This window comes from Nycticebus coucang, chromosome 9 (assembly GCF_027406575.1).
Source record: "Nycticebus coucang isolate mNycCou1 chromosome 9, mNycCou1.pri, whole genome shotgun sequence".
In the NCBI taxonomy this organism is placed as follows: Eukaryota; Metazoa; Chordata; class Mammalia; order Primates; family Lorisidae; genus Nycticebus; species Nycticebus coucang.
Genome location: NC_069788.1, coordinates 48,224,632 through 48,241,914, shown reverse-complemented (window position 1 = coordinate 48,241,914; position 17,283 = coordinate 48,224,632).

The following is a 17,283-nucleotide window of genomic DNA, read 5'->3' as shown; positions in this document are numbered from 1 at the left end:
GTTCAAACCCAGCCCCGGCCAAACTGCAACAAAAAAAAAAATAGCCGGGCGTTGTGGCGGGCGCCTGTAGTCCCAGCTGTTCAGGAGGCTGAGGCAAGAGAATCGCGTAAGCCCAAGAGTTAGAGGTTGCTGTGAGCCGTGTGACGCCACGGGACTCTACACGAGGGTGGTACAATGAGACTCTGTCTCTACAAAAAAAAAAAAAAAAACTTGCCTTTGCAAAATAGTTGATAAAAAATACTCCTCTGGATTGTACAAGCAGGGAGACGGGACCACTGATAGACATGGTGTGTGGCGCTACTCAGACTCGGCTTCTTTCTCTCCTGCTTCGTCAGCGGCTGGGCTCTCCTCGGTTGTAGTTTCTCTGTTTTCTGCAGGTGAATCTGCTTTAGTCTCTTGGTGAGCCACTCCGGCGGCTGTCCCTTTGCTCCCCTTTTCCCTTTAGGTTGCACTTTTCTCCGAAGATTTACCCCTTGCTGCTGCCTTTTTTGCCTTCGTTTCCACGTTTTGCAGGAGCAGGTTTAGCTGACAGCCACTCCTGACCTCCTCTTGGGCTCTTCCTTCCCTGCCTTGGGCAGAGCTGACCTGTGGGGATGGGCTCAGAAAAAAAGTCCTTAGGGCTTTGTTGTTGTTGTTGTTTGTTTGCCATTTTATTCTAGAGTCATGGGACTTCTTTATACATTCTGGGAGAAATCTTTTGTCAGAATAATGTAGTGCAAACATTCTAGTAAAGAACTTCCCTTTTGGCTCACTGCCCATAGCACAGTGGTTACCGCGCCACATGCACCGAGGGTGGCGGTTCGAACCCAGCCTCTGCCAGCTAAACAATGACAACTGCAACAAAAAAATAGCTGGGTATTGTGGCGAGCACCTATTGTCCCAGCTACTTAGGAGGCTGAGGCAAGAGAACCACTTAAGCCCAAGAATTTGAGGTTGCTGTGAGCTGTGATGCCAAAGCACTCTACCCAGGATGACATAGTGAGACTCTGTCTAAAAAAAATAAAATAAAAATAAGAGAATTTCCTTTTTTAAAAACACAAACTCTCCTGGAAGGCAAAACCCCTGATTCTTCGCACATTATCCAAAATCATAGCCCCAATCATGAGAGATTTCCTATAGCTAATCACATTATTGTCTTTGCATCAGAAGCCAGGCCAAAGCATTTAATTTCTCTGAGGGACCCAAGAACTGGTGGTGGAATTCATTCTCCACTGAGTAAAGCCTATTAGAAGAAAAGCCTATTTAGAAGTAAATCCTGGGCGGCGCCTGTGGCTCAGTGAGTAGGACGCCAGCCCCATATGCCGAGGGTGGCGGGTTCAAACCCAGCCCCGGCCAAACTGCAACCAAAAAATAGCCGGGCGTTGTGGCCGGCGCCTGTAGTCCCAGCTGCTCGGGAGGCTGAGGCAAGAGAATCGCGTAAGCCCAAGAGTTAGAGGTTGCTGTGAGCCGTGTGACGCCACGGGACTCTACACGAGGGTGGTACAATGAGACTCTGTCTCTACAAAAAAAAAAAAAAAAACTTGCCTTTGCAAAATAGTTGATAAAAAATACTCCTCTGGATTGTACAAGCAGGGAGACGGGACCACTGATAGACATGGTGTGTGGCGCTACTCAGACTCGGCTTCTTTCTCTCCTGCTTCGTCAGCGGCTGGGCTCTCCTCGGTTGTAGTTTCTCTGTTTTCTGCAGGTGAATCTGCTTTAGTCTCTTGGTGAGCCACTCCGGCGGCTGTCCCTTTGCTCCCCTTTTCCCTTTAGGTTGCACTTTTCTCCGAAGATTTACCCCTTGCTGCTGCCTTTTTTGCCTTCGTTTCCACGTTTTGCAGGAGCAGGTTTAGCTGACAGCCACTCCTGACCTCCTCTTGGGCTCTTCCTTCCCTGCCTTGGGCAGAGCTGACCTGTGGGGATGGGCTCAGAAAAAAAGTCCTTAGGGCTTTGTTGTTGTTGTTGTTTGTTTGCCATTTTATTCTAGAGTCATGGGACTTCTTTATACATTCTGGGAGAAATCTTTTGTCAGAATAATGTAGTGCAAACATTCTAGTAAAGAACTTCCCTTTTGGCTCACTGCCCATAGCACAGTGGTTACCGCGCCACATGCACCGAGGGTGGCGGTTCGAACCCAGCCTCTGCCAGCTAAACAATGACAACTGCAACAAAAAAATAGCTGGGTATTGTGGCGAGCACCTATTGTCCCAGCTACTTAGGAGGCTGAGGCAAGAGAACCACTTAAGCCCAAGAATTTGAGGTTGCTGTGAGCTGTGATGCCAAAGCACTCTACCCAGGATGACATAGTGAGACTCTGTCTAAAAAAAATAAAATAAAAATAAGAGAATTTCCTTTTTTAAAAACACAAACTCTCCTGGAAGGCAAAACCCCTGATTCTTCGCACATTATCCAAAATCATAGCCCCAATCATGAGAGATTTCCTATAGCTAATCACATTATTGTCTTTGCATCAGAAGCCAGGCCAAAGCATTTAATTTCTCTGAGGGACCCAAGAACTGGTGGTGGAATTCATTCTCCACTGAGTAAAGCCTATTAGAAGAAAAGCCTATTTAGAAGTAAATCCTGGGCGGCGCCTGTGGCTCAGTGAGTAGGACGCCAGCCCCATATGCCGAGGGTGGCGGGTTCAAACCCAGCCCCGGCCAAACTGCAACCAAAAAATAGCCGGGCGTTGTGGCCGGCGCCTGTAGTCCCAGCTGCTCGGGAGGCTGAGGCAAGAGAATCGCGTAAGCCCAAGAGTTAGAGGTTGCTGTGAGCCGTGGGACGCCACGGCACTCTACCCGAGGGCGGTACAGTGAGACTCTGTCTCTACAAAAAAAAAAAAAAACAAAACAAAACAAAAAAAAAGAAGTAAATCCTAATTTAGAAGATTTCTCTGAGGACTTTGGAAAGAGCTAAATGAACATGAATTCTCTGAGGCTCGACCTACAGCAGATGCTCAGATGCAACCACCTCCCAGCCCACCCAGCCCCCCAGACCCATCACCTGAGGCCTATTTGCCCCTGAAGCCCACAGCTCTTCATCCCTCTTTGACCTTCTGTCCACATCTTCTGGCTTCAGCTCGCACTCCCCCAGGAAATCTGTGCTGTTACCATCACCAGCGCACTAAATACTGCCCATTCTTCACGCTTCTTTACTTCTCAGCAGCTTCCTCCCTCTCCACAGCTCTCTCCTTTTATTCATTTCTCTCAATTCCTGTGGATTTACTTCACGAGTTTATTATGAAGTTTTTCTAGCTGGAAGAAAGAATGGAGAATTATAAGATTTTAGTGAAACTATGACCCAGAATTGTCAATTCCTATCATTTTAACATTATTCACTATATGCAGAACACATGGAAAATCATGGAAATACCTGCCAAGTCCTCATTTTGCACAGTTCTGATGCACATGCGTATCCGTCAACACTGTACCGAGCAAAGCCAGGATCGCCAGGGGTAGGGGGAGTGTCTTGCATTTGGTGTTGGCCTTTATATTTTTTACTAAGTTTAAAAAAAATACCTTTGTTTAATATGTTCCCTGTCCTTAGACTTTGTATAAACCGTTTCTTGGTGAATGCATCATTCTGTGACTTTCTTGTTCAGTTAATATGCTCTGTGGGATGAATCCATGTTCATACACATACTCCGTTGGTTTTCACTGCTGGACAGTATTCCATGGAGGAATACGCTACACTTTCTCTCTCCCCTCCTCAGTGACCTTTAGGCCATTTCTGCTACAGACATTGCTGCAATGACCACCTGGGGTCTCCCTCCCTGGTCCCTGTGTGACTTCCCCTGGGATGTGGATGTGGGAGGGGAATCACTGCGCCATGACCTCATGAGGCCACATGATGCCAAATTGTTCTCTGAAGAGGTTGTCCCAGTCTCTCCTCCAGTCCCCCCTTAGAGGCTCCTGTGACACCGTCCAGTTCCGTTTTCTTCCTCCCACACTGGCTGCTCCTCAGTTCCCTTCACTGGCTCCTAGCTGCAGAAGTTCCCGCCTTGCTAAGTGCTCTCATACTTCCCACTTCCAGAGATAGATCTGTACTTTACAGAAACAATTACACCAGAACAGGCGCTCTTCTATATTGCAAATCAAATTGCAAATTGGCAACACTTTTGTTTCTTTGTTTTGTTTTAGTTTTTTCTCTTCGAGACAAGAGTCTCACTATGTTGCCCTCGGATGTTGACCTCCAACTCTTGGCTGAAGCTGTTCTCTTGCCTCAGCCTCCCAAGTTGCTGGGACTACAGGCTCCCGCCACAAAGCCCGGCTACTTTTTGTTGCAGTTGTCAAACCCATATAGGCCCAGGCTGGGTTTGAACCCGCCAGTCTCAGTGTATGTGGCTGGTGACATAATCACTGTGCTACCAGCATCAAGCCCAAACTGCCAACGTTTTTGAGAGTGGCAATTTCTGACCAAATTAAAAATCCATCCATCTATCAGCCCTACTTCTAGGAACATGTCCAGAAATATACTTGCATTCCTAAAAAATGACTGCATTTAAAACTGTAAGTTGCAGCCCTGTTTGTAACAAATGAAAAAACAAATAGAGGAAGAATCCAAATCTCTATCAGTAGCAGACTGGTCACAAAGCACTGCATTCAAAAGGAGCAATCTCTCAGGAAAAAAAAAAAAAAAGGATTGCATGTCTACACAATGAAGTACCATGAAAATTTTAATAAAAATGAAAGGAAACGAAAGAAGACATAGTAAGCTTTCCATCTTCTCTTATGGGATGCTGTCCATGATACATTGTTATAAGAAAAAATAAGGTACAGGAAAACATAAGTAGTACATTAAAATCTGTGTGAAGGGGGAAGACTACATGCACTTACATTTATTTTGCTTACACAAGCATAAAATGTCTCTGGAAGAATAAGCAAGAAACATATGGCAATGGCTGCCTGTCAGAGATGGGACAAGGTAAGAGAGACTTTTTACCTTTCAAAACGTTTCAATTTTGAACCAAGTTAAAACAAAAAATAAATAATAATTCTAAAAGAGACAAAGCAAATAAAACTAAAATCTTCAAAATGAAACCCTTAAGAAAACTGATAGAAATAATTCTTTCACTTCTTTAATATAAAAAATTTTCTAAAACGTATCATTGCTTAAATAAGGATGTTTACTATCATTTTTATTCAGTATGTTGCTTTCTTTTTAATTGCGTTATCTTTCTTTACATATATGAGTTTCTTTTATTAAAAGGTAAAATAAAGGCATGAGGAATTAACAAAAGCAATTTGTTTGGTGAAGCATATGTTGACCAAATTTTGGTGTAAGCCAGAAAGCCCAATCTACAAGGGATCCTAGGTGGTGCAATGCCACAATTGTGGCTTCAGAGCTCTCAGGGCACCGTCTACTGTCCATGTGGAGTCAGAGCTCCTCTGGGCACATCACAGGCCCAAACAGCTGAGGGCAGCAGAGCAAGGCCTAGAGGTCAGTATGGAGAGGTAGGAAGGACCTCAGGGTGCAGGAGCCCCCAGATATGTGAGTAAAGCCCTGCCTCTGACCCATGTTCAGCCTCTTCCTGGATGTCTGCCATTCCCAGGACCCCAAGGAAATCAAACAGTCCTGCAGTGAGGTGGGCAGCTCCCTACGAGGGACCTGGTGAGGTCCAGTTGATCCTAGTCCTCTGCCTCACAGCTTTCTTCCAGAATCTTCTGATATAGAAACCAAACCAGACTGGCTTAGGTGATGGTTGTCAAAGTGAGGTTCCAGGATAAGCAGCATTGGCATTAGCTGGGAACTTGTTAGAAATGGGATTTTAAGGTCCTGTTCCAGAACTACTGAATTCCCAAAGAACTAAAAGTTGACCTTTCATTTGATCCCACAATCCCATTACTAGGTATCTACTAAGAAGAACACAAATCATTTTACCACAAAGACACTTGCACCAGAATGTTCATTGCAGCCCACTTAATAATTGTCAAGTCTTGGAAGCAACTCAAATGCCCATCAAGCTATGAATGGATTAGCAAACTGTGGCATATGTATACCATGGAATACTATTCAGCCACAAGAAATGATGGAGACTTTACATCTTCTATTTTACCTGGATGGAGTTGCCACACATTCTTAGTAAAGTATCTCAAGAATTGAAAAATAAGAAAAAATACCCAATGTACACAGCCCTACTATGAAACTAATTTGGGACTCTCACATGAAAGCTATAACCCAGCTACAACTTAACAATAGGGAGAAGTGGGAAAGGGGGGGGTGGGTAGAGGGAGGGGAATCGGTGGGATCACACCTGTGGTGCATATTACAGGGGTATTTGCGAAACTTGGTAAATGTAGAATGTAAATGTTTTGGCACAGTAACTGAGATAACGCCGGAAAGGCTATGTTAACCACTGTGATAAAAATGTGTCAAATGGTTTATGAAGTGAGTGTATGATGCCCCATAATCATATCATTGTATACAGTTATGATTTAATAAAAAAATAAATAAATAAAAATCAGTTTTAGTACAAAAAAAAAAAAAGAATTGAAAAATAATTATCCAATGTACTCAATACAAATATGAAACCAATATATAAACAGTTACAAACTCATACAAATGATAAAACACAAATATAGTCTAATAAGAGGGAGGCATAGTGGGGAGGGCCATCCATGGGATCTCACCTAACATGCACACTGTGAGAATATTCAACATGCCCCCTGGGTGAAGGGCTCTTCTACAATTTCAACTCTACCTTAAGTGAGAACAATGGAACCTGAAATTTTGTACCCTCATATTAATTTGAAATAAAAAATAATAATAAAAAGAGAAGATTAAGATAAAGAATATCAGAACTGAAAAGGAGACATTATAAGTGATTCCACAGAAACACAGAAGATCATCAAAGACTATTATGGACAATGAAACGTGGATTGTCCAAATTAGAAAACCTGCACAAAAATGGATAAATGTCTGGAAATATACAACTTCCCAAGATTGAACCAGAAAGAAATAGATCCCCCAAACAGAACAATAATGAGGGTGAGATTGAATCAGCAATAAAAAATCTCCTAACAGAAAAAACAACAAAAAGCCCATGGCCAGAAGCATTCCCAGCTGAATTCTACTAAACATACAAAGAAAAAGTAATACTAATCTCCTGAAATTGTTCCAAAAAGTTAAAGAAACAGGAATTTTCCCTAACTTACTCGATAAAGCCACATCATTCTAATACGAAACCAGGCAAGGATACAAAATGAAAAAGAAAACAATAGACCAAGATCCCTATGAACACAGATGCAAAAATGCTCACCAAGTTACCAGCAAACTGAATCTAACAGCACGTCAAAAAGATAATTCACCATGATCAAATGAGTTTTATCCCAGGGATCCACAAATCAGTGAATGTAATATATCACGTAAATAGAATTAAGGACAAAAACCATATGATCATTTCAATAGATCTAGGAAAACATCTGATAAAATTTAGCAGCCCTGCCTGGTAAAAATCATTAACAAACTAGGGAAAGAAGAGACATACCTCAAAATTATAGAGCCCATATCTGATAAACACACAGCCAATACCATACTGAATGAGAAAAAGTTGAACAAATTCCCTTTAAGAACAGTAATGAGACAAAGAGTCCTACTCTGACCGTTCTTACTCAATATAATACCAGAAGTCCTAAACAGAACACTCAGACAAGAGCAAAAAATGAAAGGCAACAAAATTGGAAAAGAGGAAGTCAAATTGTCCCTCTTCTCTGATGATATGATCTTATGTCTAGAAACCTAAAGACTTCTCCAAAAACACATTTCATAAATGAATTCAATAATGTTTCAGGATACAAAATCAATGTATAAAAATCATCAATAATGATCTGAGAACTAAATCAAGAAGGCAACCCCATTTACAACAGTTAGAAAAACAATAATTAGGAATATATGCAAATAACATGTGAAGATCTCTGCTATACAAACTACGAAACACTGATGAAAGACACTGTAGCTAGCACAAACTAGAAATACACCTATGCTCATGGAAAGAATTACGATCATTAAAATCATCATACTGCCCAAAGCAATGTGCAGATTCCATGCATCCCCACCAAAATACCAAAGTCACATTTCACAGAATTAGGGAAAAATAATTCTAAAGTTCATATGCTACCAGAAAGAAAAAGAAAAAGCCCAACTAGCCAACACAATCCTAAACAAAAAGAACAAAGCTGGAGGCATCAGATTGCCTGACTTCAAATTGTGTTATAAGCCTGTAGGAACTAAAACAGCATGGTACTGGTATAAAAATAGACACACAAATTAATGGAACAGAGTCGAGAACCCAGAACTAAAACCATACATCTACAGCCAGCTGATTTTTAACCAGGTCAACAAGAATACACACTGAAGGACACCCTCCCCAATCAATGGTGCTATAAAAAATGAATTCCCATATGTAGAAGAAAGAATGAACCCTTATCTCACACCATATACAAAGATTAGGGCTTGGGAATAATTAAAGACTTAAATGACAGACCTAAAAATACTGGAAGAAAACCTAGGAAAAATTCTTCTGGAATTGGCCTAGACAAAGAATCCATGACTAAACCTCAAAAGCAAATGCAACAAAAACAAAAGACACAAAGAGAACTTAATGAAACTAAAACACTTCTGCCCAGAAAAACAAATAATCACCAAAGCGAAGGGATAATCTGCAGAACAGGAGAAGATATTTGCAAACTAATATCCAGAAACTACAAGAAACTCAAATAGGAGCAATTATGAAAACAACCCCATTAAGAAGTGGGCAAAGCGTGTCAATCTGGAAATTTTCTAAATATTCTCAAAGTTTCACCTCAAGTGTTTCCTCCTCTCCTTTGCAAAAATATTCACTGTTGCTCCTGGGCTTTCCTAAGTATCTTGCTCATACCAATCACAAAGCACTAACACAACATATAACTTTAGGCCTAGAGTGATGTCTTATTTACGACTATGTCTCCAGCGATGATTAGGCTCAGAAACTTAATAAACATCCATAAACTGAATGAATAAACCAGAAGATTAAAGTATTACAAAAGCAAAAAAAAAAAAAAAGTGGGCAAAGCATAGGAACTGATATTTTTCAAAAGAAGACACGCAAATGGCCGATAGGCATATGAAAAAATGCTCAACACGACTAATCACCAGAGACCTGCAAACTGAAACCATAATGAGATATCATCTTACCCAGTCAGAATGCCTAATATTGAAAAGTCCAAAAATAACAGATGTTCTCTCTTTAGACAAAAGGAAACACTTACTTACTGTTTGTGGGAATGGAAGTTAGTACAATCTCTGTTTCTCAAAGAACTAGGAATGGAGCTGCCACTGGATCCAGCAGTCTCACTATTGGGTATCCACTCAAAGAAGAAGAAATCATTATAACAAACAGATGCCTGCACTTGTACGTTTATTGCAGCACCATCTACAATAAAAGAAACATGGCTAATTTTCTTCATTTTTACATTTGGTTATAGATACAGGTCTCAGTATGTTACCCTAGCTGGTCTCTAATTCCTGGCCTCAAGGGACCCTTTCACCTTGGCCTCCCATGTCCCTGGGATTAAGGTGAAAGATACCTGGCTGATTCTTTGTGATTTCTGATGAGGAGCTGGAGAGGTCTCAGAGCTTATAGGTCTTAATCAAATCAGGGCCCAAATGGAGGGCGGCACCTGTGGCTCAAAGGAGTAGGGCGCCGGCCCCATCTGCCGGAGGTGGCAGGTTCAAACCCAGCCCTGGCCAAAAAACTGCAAAAAATAAAAATAGAAAAAAAAAGGACCCAAATGGAGGCAGGAAACTCTCTGCATTGACTCAGAGGCACCTAAGTGTAAAATAAGGTTTCACACCGAGCTTTCATCAGGGCACTGGGCTCAGTGCTAATTCCTTCCTACATTGCTGTATTTGTCCTCTGATAACTAGAGCTGGGAGGGAGAAGAAATCTTTCTGCGTACAGGCAAACATATGTAGTTAGAAAACTGAGGGACATGAGTCAGGGAGTGGGAGGGACCCTTGTCTATTTCCATGGTAGATGTGGAGGTCTCTGTCATGTGTGTCCTGATACCCCAAGTGCAGAACAGAAATCTCCCTGGTCTCAGCTGAGTGACTGACAGTGGAAGTTGGAATTAAGAGAATCAATGGCAGCCTCTCCTGCCCCCAGCCCAGCAAATGTAAAACAAGGGATTAGGGCTCTGGCACTTTGATCTCACCATGCAATTTCCTTTTCTGGTTAAGGAAATAACCATACGTATAAAAATTGAAGGCTGCAATTCTTATGACCCCCAGAGAACTGGGCTATGGACCAAAGGTACATGGGTTTGTCACGACTCCAGCACTCAATTGTTGTGACTTCAGGAGAATCTTTCTTCTCCTGGGAACTTTTTGTTCATCTGTGAATCATGGATAAACACAGCTGTTCCAGCAACTTTATTAAAATTCAGTGAGGACAAGGGGTCAATGGGGAGAGAAAAATCAAAGTGATGACATTGACTCCTAGGCAGGGCTTTTTAGGAGCATGCTTACTGTAGAAGGAAACAGGTAATACCTGAGAGGCTGTGGCTATAAGTCCTTTTGGTTTAGTGATTATGATGATTTCTCATCTTTCTACAAAATTAGGGGGAAAGGTACTTCCTCAATATCTCAAATAAGTTGAATGTAGCCTGTGATTATACATGAGATGGGGCCCATGAATTTGCTGAGTGAAACTGAAAAAGAATGGGAACATCTCTACTTTCAATACAATAATCCTAAATTATGTACATCTAATAATATAGTGAAAATCTATACAACAAAAATTAGTAGATCTAAAAATAGAAAATAACAAACATACCATTGTTACAATTAGAGATTTGAACACACCTTTCCAGTAGCTAACAGAAAATAAGTTTAAAAACCAGTAAGTTTTTCTTATACCATTTTAGCACACTATCAATCACTATGGTCAAATGTCATCTATAGAACTCTATGTACAAGACTACAGAAGATACAGAGCTCTCAAGTGCACATTGTACATTTCAAAAATAGCCCTATGTTGAGACAAAAAACAATACTGATCAAAGTACAAAGCACTAAAATAATAAAGAATCTTATTTTGTAATTGTACTAAAAATCAACAACATAAAAATAATTAGAAAATATCTAAGAGTATGAAAATTATCAATACACTTCTAAATAGCTCATAGGTCAAAAATGAAACTATGGATGAAAATTAGAGAATATTGTGAGGGAATAACAAGGAAATTAAAACATTTTGAAACTTGTGAGATGAAGTTAAAGCTGGTCTTAAATTTTATAACCTTAAACCACATAAATATTCTAAGATAGAAAAATATCAGCAAATTAAATACAGACACACAGAGGGAAATAACAAAGATAAAAGCAAGTATTAATTAAATAGGGGAGAGGATTGCAATGCCACAGATTGGTTCTTTGAAAAGACCCTTCACTCAATTCTAATATGAAGGCAGTAAATGATCTAATACAAGGTGGGGGGTAGGGGAATGAGGGAGCAGGGAGGGGGAGGAGGGGGGATGGGGGTCATGGTGTACGGCACAGCTCTTGGGGGCGGGACATAATTATAAGGTGGACTTGACTTAACAAATGCAATCAATGTAACCTAATTCTTTGTACCCCTGAGGAATCCCAAACAATGAAAGAAAGAGAGAGAGAAGGGAGAGGGAGAGAGAGAAGGGAGAGGGAGAAGGGAAGGGAAGGAAGGAAAGAAAGGAAAGGAAAGACAATTGAAGTCAAAGAGCACATAAAAGTCCCTTGAGTTTGGTGAAAGGCGTATTTTATCCTTTTAAGGGAAAAATCTGCTCAGTATAGAGCTAACCTCTCCTTTTCTGGTTCATTAGACTCTCCAGTAACACTATAAAATCAGAAATTTCCCCTAATATACACACACTATGGACATTCTCTTTGATAACAGATTGGCCACCAGTGACAAGGCAGTGGAGAGACCAGAAGGGGGTGGTGAGATGAGTTCAGAAGCAGACAACCTGCTGCTGTTCTCAGCAGCCTCCTTGCCTCTGATTGTGGGGTCCAGACTAGAAGAATAAGCCAGCAATGAGGCAGATGATTTGTGAGGCACAAGCTGCCTCTGGATAGTTAGCTCACTGGCCAGGCTACAGGGGTAATGATGGTATTTCCTTATTCTCTCATTCATCTGCAAGAGCCCCCACATGGGGCCTGAAGGTCAATGACAAAAGTAGGGTTAAGATTCTCAGAGAGAGTACTCAACTGTGACAGCTGCCCATACCCCCAGGGGTGGGAATGTTTTTCTGGTACACCTCCCTCCTGAACATAACTTTCTTTCTTGTAACCGTGGACACTAGAATCACCTGAAAAGCTTCCCAAAATAACCATGTCTAGGTCCCACTCCCAGAGATTTAATTAGTCTGCCACCACCCCAACACATCCATAGATTTGAAAATCTCCCTAGGTGATTAGAAAGTGCAGCCATGGCTGGGAAATACTTTCTGATGAAAAGCAACAATTTCAGAAGAAATGATAGTGAAGAAATATTGTAAAAATCAATGTTTCATTGAAGGAATTCACTCAAACAGGTAAGAACAGGTTTAGTATATGTTGAGACAGTAAAACTACGGTTGCATTTTCTAATTTTGCACCAATTCTATTAAAATGTGCTAATCCCAATTCTACCCTGACCCCAAAAGGTGAACTCCTCTGCCTCTATGGTTCTGAATGTCATGATTATTGCTTTACTGTAAGAAAGAGAGTCTTGTTTTATCATTGCTCACCACAGTCCAAATTTTGATACCTTAATCTCTTCGAAAACCACCCTTTCCTATAACTAGGTACTGGCCCCTCACTGATTTAATTCTTCATTTCTCAATATGGGACAAGGTTTGAAGAGAATTCTTGTTTGCATCTATTTTCTAAACTATTACTTGGCTACATCCTTTGGGAGTGCAGTAATTTGTTAAAAAGCAATCACTTACCTATAGATACAAAATGTATTAAATACATTTGGATGGACATTCTTGAGTGGGAGCCTCTGAATTCCAATCTCGACATATCCAGATCTCTATTCCAATACCCCAAGCTCAAGATCCAGCCAGATGGGTCCAGAATAGTTGCATGTCAAGGTGGGTCACAATCCCACTACTGAGTATCTACCCAAAGGAAAAGAGAAATCTCGTTATCAAAAAGACCCCTGCACTCGAATGTTTATTGCAGCACAATTCACAATTGCAAAGATGTGAAATCAAACCAAGTGTCTAACAATTCATGAGTGGATTAACAAAACTTGGTATATGTATACCATGGACTATCACGTGGTCAGGAAAAGGAATGAATTAATGCCTTTTGCAATAATTTGTATGGAACTAAAGACCATTATGCTAAATGAAGTATCGAAAGAATGAAAAAATAAACACTACGTGTGCTTGCTATTAAATTGGAACTAACCAATGAGCACAGCTGTGTACACAGGAAGTAAAATTCAGTGGAAATTAGGCAGGGGGGGAAACGCCTATCGAACAGGCACAATTAGCACTATGTGGATAGTGGACACACTTACAGGCATGACTCAAGGATTGCCAAAAACATTTGCCACTCTCTTAATATTTTGAAATAAAAGAAAAATTTAAAGAAAAATTCGATCATGTTTCTTGACTGGACTTTTATAGGTCGTATCTTACCAAAGAGAAATATCACTCACTTCATAATCATGCCTTATTCATGTCAGCGCTTTTTGGCAACACCTACCTTTGTGAAAAGAGAGAGAGATTTATATATGTATACATATGTAATATATATGTTATACATATATATGTAATATACACATTATAAACATGTAGCATACATATGTTTATGTATGCATATGTAAATTTTTTTTCAGACAGAGTCTCACTCCTTCACCCTGGGTAGCATGATGTGGCATCATATCTCACAGCAACCTTAAACTCGAGGGCTCAGGCAATCCTCTTGCCTCAGCCTCCCAAGTAGCTGGAACTACAGGCACCCACCACAATGCCCGGCTGGTTTTTTGTTTATTTTGTTTTCTATTTTTAGTAGAGATGGTTTCTCACTCTTACTCAGGCTGGTCTGGAGTGCCTAAGATCAAGCAATCCACTGTCTCAGCCTCCCAGAGTGCTAAGATTACAGACTTGAGCCACTAACCCTGGCCATAAAAATAAATATTAAATAATAAAAGTGGGTCAGGCAGAATGAACATGGAAGATGAACTTCAAACACACCTGCCTGGTCTTTGGCTCTTCATAATCTCAGTACGAACTAAGATGCTTTTGCTCCAGTTGCAGGTACTGGAAGTTCCTGATAGTAATTTGGAAATATGGACGATAGATTCCCCTCTGACAGTGGTAATATTAGAAAACCGGACATGACACACTGAAGTGCAAGTCTGTAAATCCATGAGGGATAATAACACACCTCCTAGGTCTGCATAACTTCACAATCTATTTAAGACAGAGGTGTCCATATTTTGGCTTCTCTGGGCCATATTGGAAGGAGAGTTGTCTTGGGACACACATTAAACACATAAACACATAAACACAAATGAGAACTGGTGAGCAAAAAAAAGGTTCATGAATAGCTTTCATGACATCTACCACCAAAGGTAAGTTAAAAAGTCCTCATATAGTAACCTGAATTATGCAGTGTCTCATTCAGAAAGTGTTTTTAAATCATTGAGAGGTCCCAATTTTGCGAACACTAATATAGAAATGTCCGTGGCTAAGTAATAAAATGTCTTTTTAATATTTTTTATTATAAAAGTAAAAGAAAGTAGGTAACATTAAACTAGTGGGATATTTGACATTGTATTTGAGAAACTAACGCATCAATATCTGGTTCAATGAAAGTAGTTGCAATTCTCAGTGAGTTCTCAAGGTGCTTGTCAGGTATTTTGGTTCTAATTTTACTCCTATGCTTCATTCTTGAAAATAGTTGCTCACAAAGGTAGGTGTTGCCAAAAAGCAATGACATGAATAAAGCATGACTGTGAACCAAGGGATATTTGTCTCTGGGAAGTTAGGATCTTCCCAGAGACAAATGAAGCTGGATGAATGAAGCTGTATGAATTCCATTTGAAAATTGTCAGGCAGCATATTTATGTCGACTGAAAAGGGAGTTGCAAATGCACCAAAATGTTGATTATTTTCTCAGAAATCTTGGAGAAATCTTGTTTTTAAACCTTATATCAAATCAAAAAGCGAGGCTGCATATTTCTCACTGTTCATACACCTGCATTTAGCCAAAATATTGAAATGCATAAAATCGTTTGCCTTCATATGAACTTGTCGAAGTTTCAGTTTCATTTGGAACACTGTTATGGTTTGAAACATTATGTGGACAAGTTGGCTTTCACCTTGAAAATGTATTTTTAATTCATTTAAATGGGTAGTTAAATCCACTAAAAATGCTAAACCTGTATGTCAGTTTTCAGCATCAACTTCTAGAACAAATTTGGTTTCTGATACCACAAACAACTTGATAGCATGTTGCAAATCATAAAATCTTTTCCACATTTGTCCTTGAGTTAACCATCTTACTTCTGAAAAGTGAATGACGTTGCCATAGTCTGCATCAGTACTTTTACGGAATCCCTGGAATTGCTGATGATTCCATCCCTTCGCCCTTATAAAATACACAATCTTGATGACAATTTGCATGATGTTATCCATTTTAAAGCTTTTGCACATACATTTTCTTGATGTACTGTGCAGCGGCACTTCATTCAGTGTGAGTTTTGGACAACAATTGCATCGTCTTCTACTAATTTTGCAAGTCCCTCTCTTTTACCCACCATCACTGGGGCACCATCAGTAACTATGCTGACAATGGACAAAGAAAATCGCTTTAATGTTTTTTTACTGCTTTGTATAAATTCTCGATTTGGTTTTCTTTTAGTAGCACTAAAGAGGCCATTTCTTCAGTGACATTATATTTGTCATCAATACCTCTAATAAAATGGCAAGTTGAACTGTATTTGTAGCATCAGTGTCATCATCCTTCATCAAAGCATAAAATTTTAAATTAGCATCTTTACTCTCCGACCTTGTTTCGATACATTTTCCAGCTTCTTCAATTTGACTGGCCACGATCTGGTGAGACAAACTGATTTTAGAAATCTCTCTCTTTCAGGGCAAACATTATCTGCCATGCTTTCCATCTATTGCTTAATAAACTCACCATCAGTAAGTGGTTTTGATTTTTTGCTATTAAACACGCTACCACATAACTAACTAGCTTAATCCAAGCCCCTTCAGAAGGAGTCTGAGTGTGCTAGAGGAAAGCCAGAATGGATGCCATGGTAACCGAAAGTCACGGGAATTCACCATAGGACCTTAACTTCATTTAGGTAGGAGGTACTGAGGAGTCTCAGACCCCCAAAAGAGAGAGAACCAGGGGACAACCAAGGGGCCACCATTCTGTGCTTTTGTAACACATTTTCTTTTTTTTTTTTTTTTATTGTTGGGGATTCATTGAGGGTACAATAAGCCAGGTTACACTGATTGCAATTGTTAGGTAAAGTCCCTCTTGCAATCATGTCTTGCCCCCATAAAGTGTAACACATTTTCTTACAAAGACATTTGTGTAAGTGTTTTAACTAACACCCCAACTTATCTAAGTCCCAAAGCAAGAGAAGCCTCCTGTAGTATGTAGAGCTGCCTCTAATACTGTCATTCTTGCCTCGCCATGACACACACCAAGGTCAATTGTTTTTCTCACTACAAAGTAATTTCTAGTATCTCTCAAAGCCAAGTGATCGAGTAACAAAACACAAAAGACAGCAGAGTTTTAAACCTGAAAGGAATCTGCTCATGACTCTGTAGACTGCACGTGGAAAACAGAAGACCCCAAAGGGGTGTGAGGAGCACCTTTTTTCTGAGCTCCTTACTGGGGTGGAGTCATCAGAGGCCCCTTGAGGTTTTGCACATGGTGCTGAGACAGCAGAGAAGGAGGAGGTGGAGGAGGAAAGGTAGACGGAGCCGGCTGTGGCCAGGACAGAGAGCTGACATGTTTTGTTTTTGAACTTTTTATCTAAAGGTATCATTTTTACTGAAACTAAAGAACTTAACCTTAACTAATGAGCTTTTAGTTAAACTAATAAGCTTAACCAAAGTTATAACTTAACCAAGGACACACACAGTATCTCCAGAGAAACAAGTGGAAAAGCGTTTGCATAATATTCAGAAATGCCACAAAAAATAACTCTAAGAAAGGAAAGTTTCACTGGCCAAAAATGGGATAAAAGCCACATTTCTGTCTGGCCATATTTTCTAGCCTCTCAGCTTTCCAGCTGACCATCTACACACAATAGGCCTAAAGCCCTAT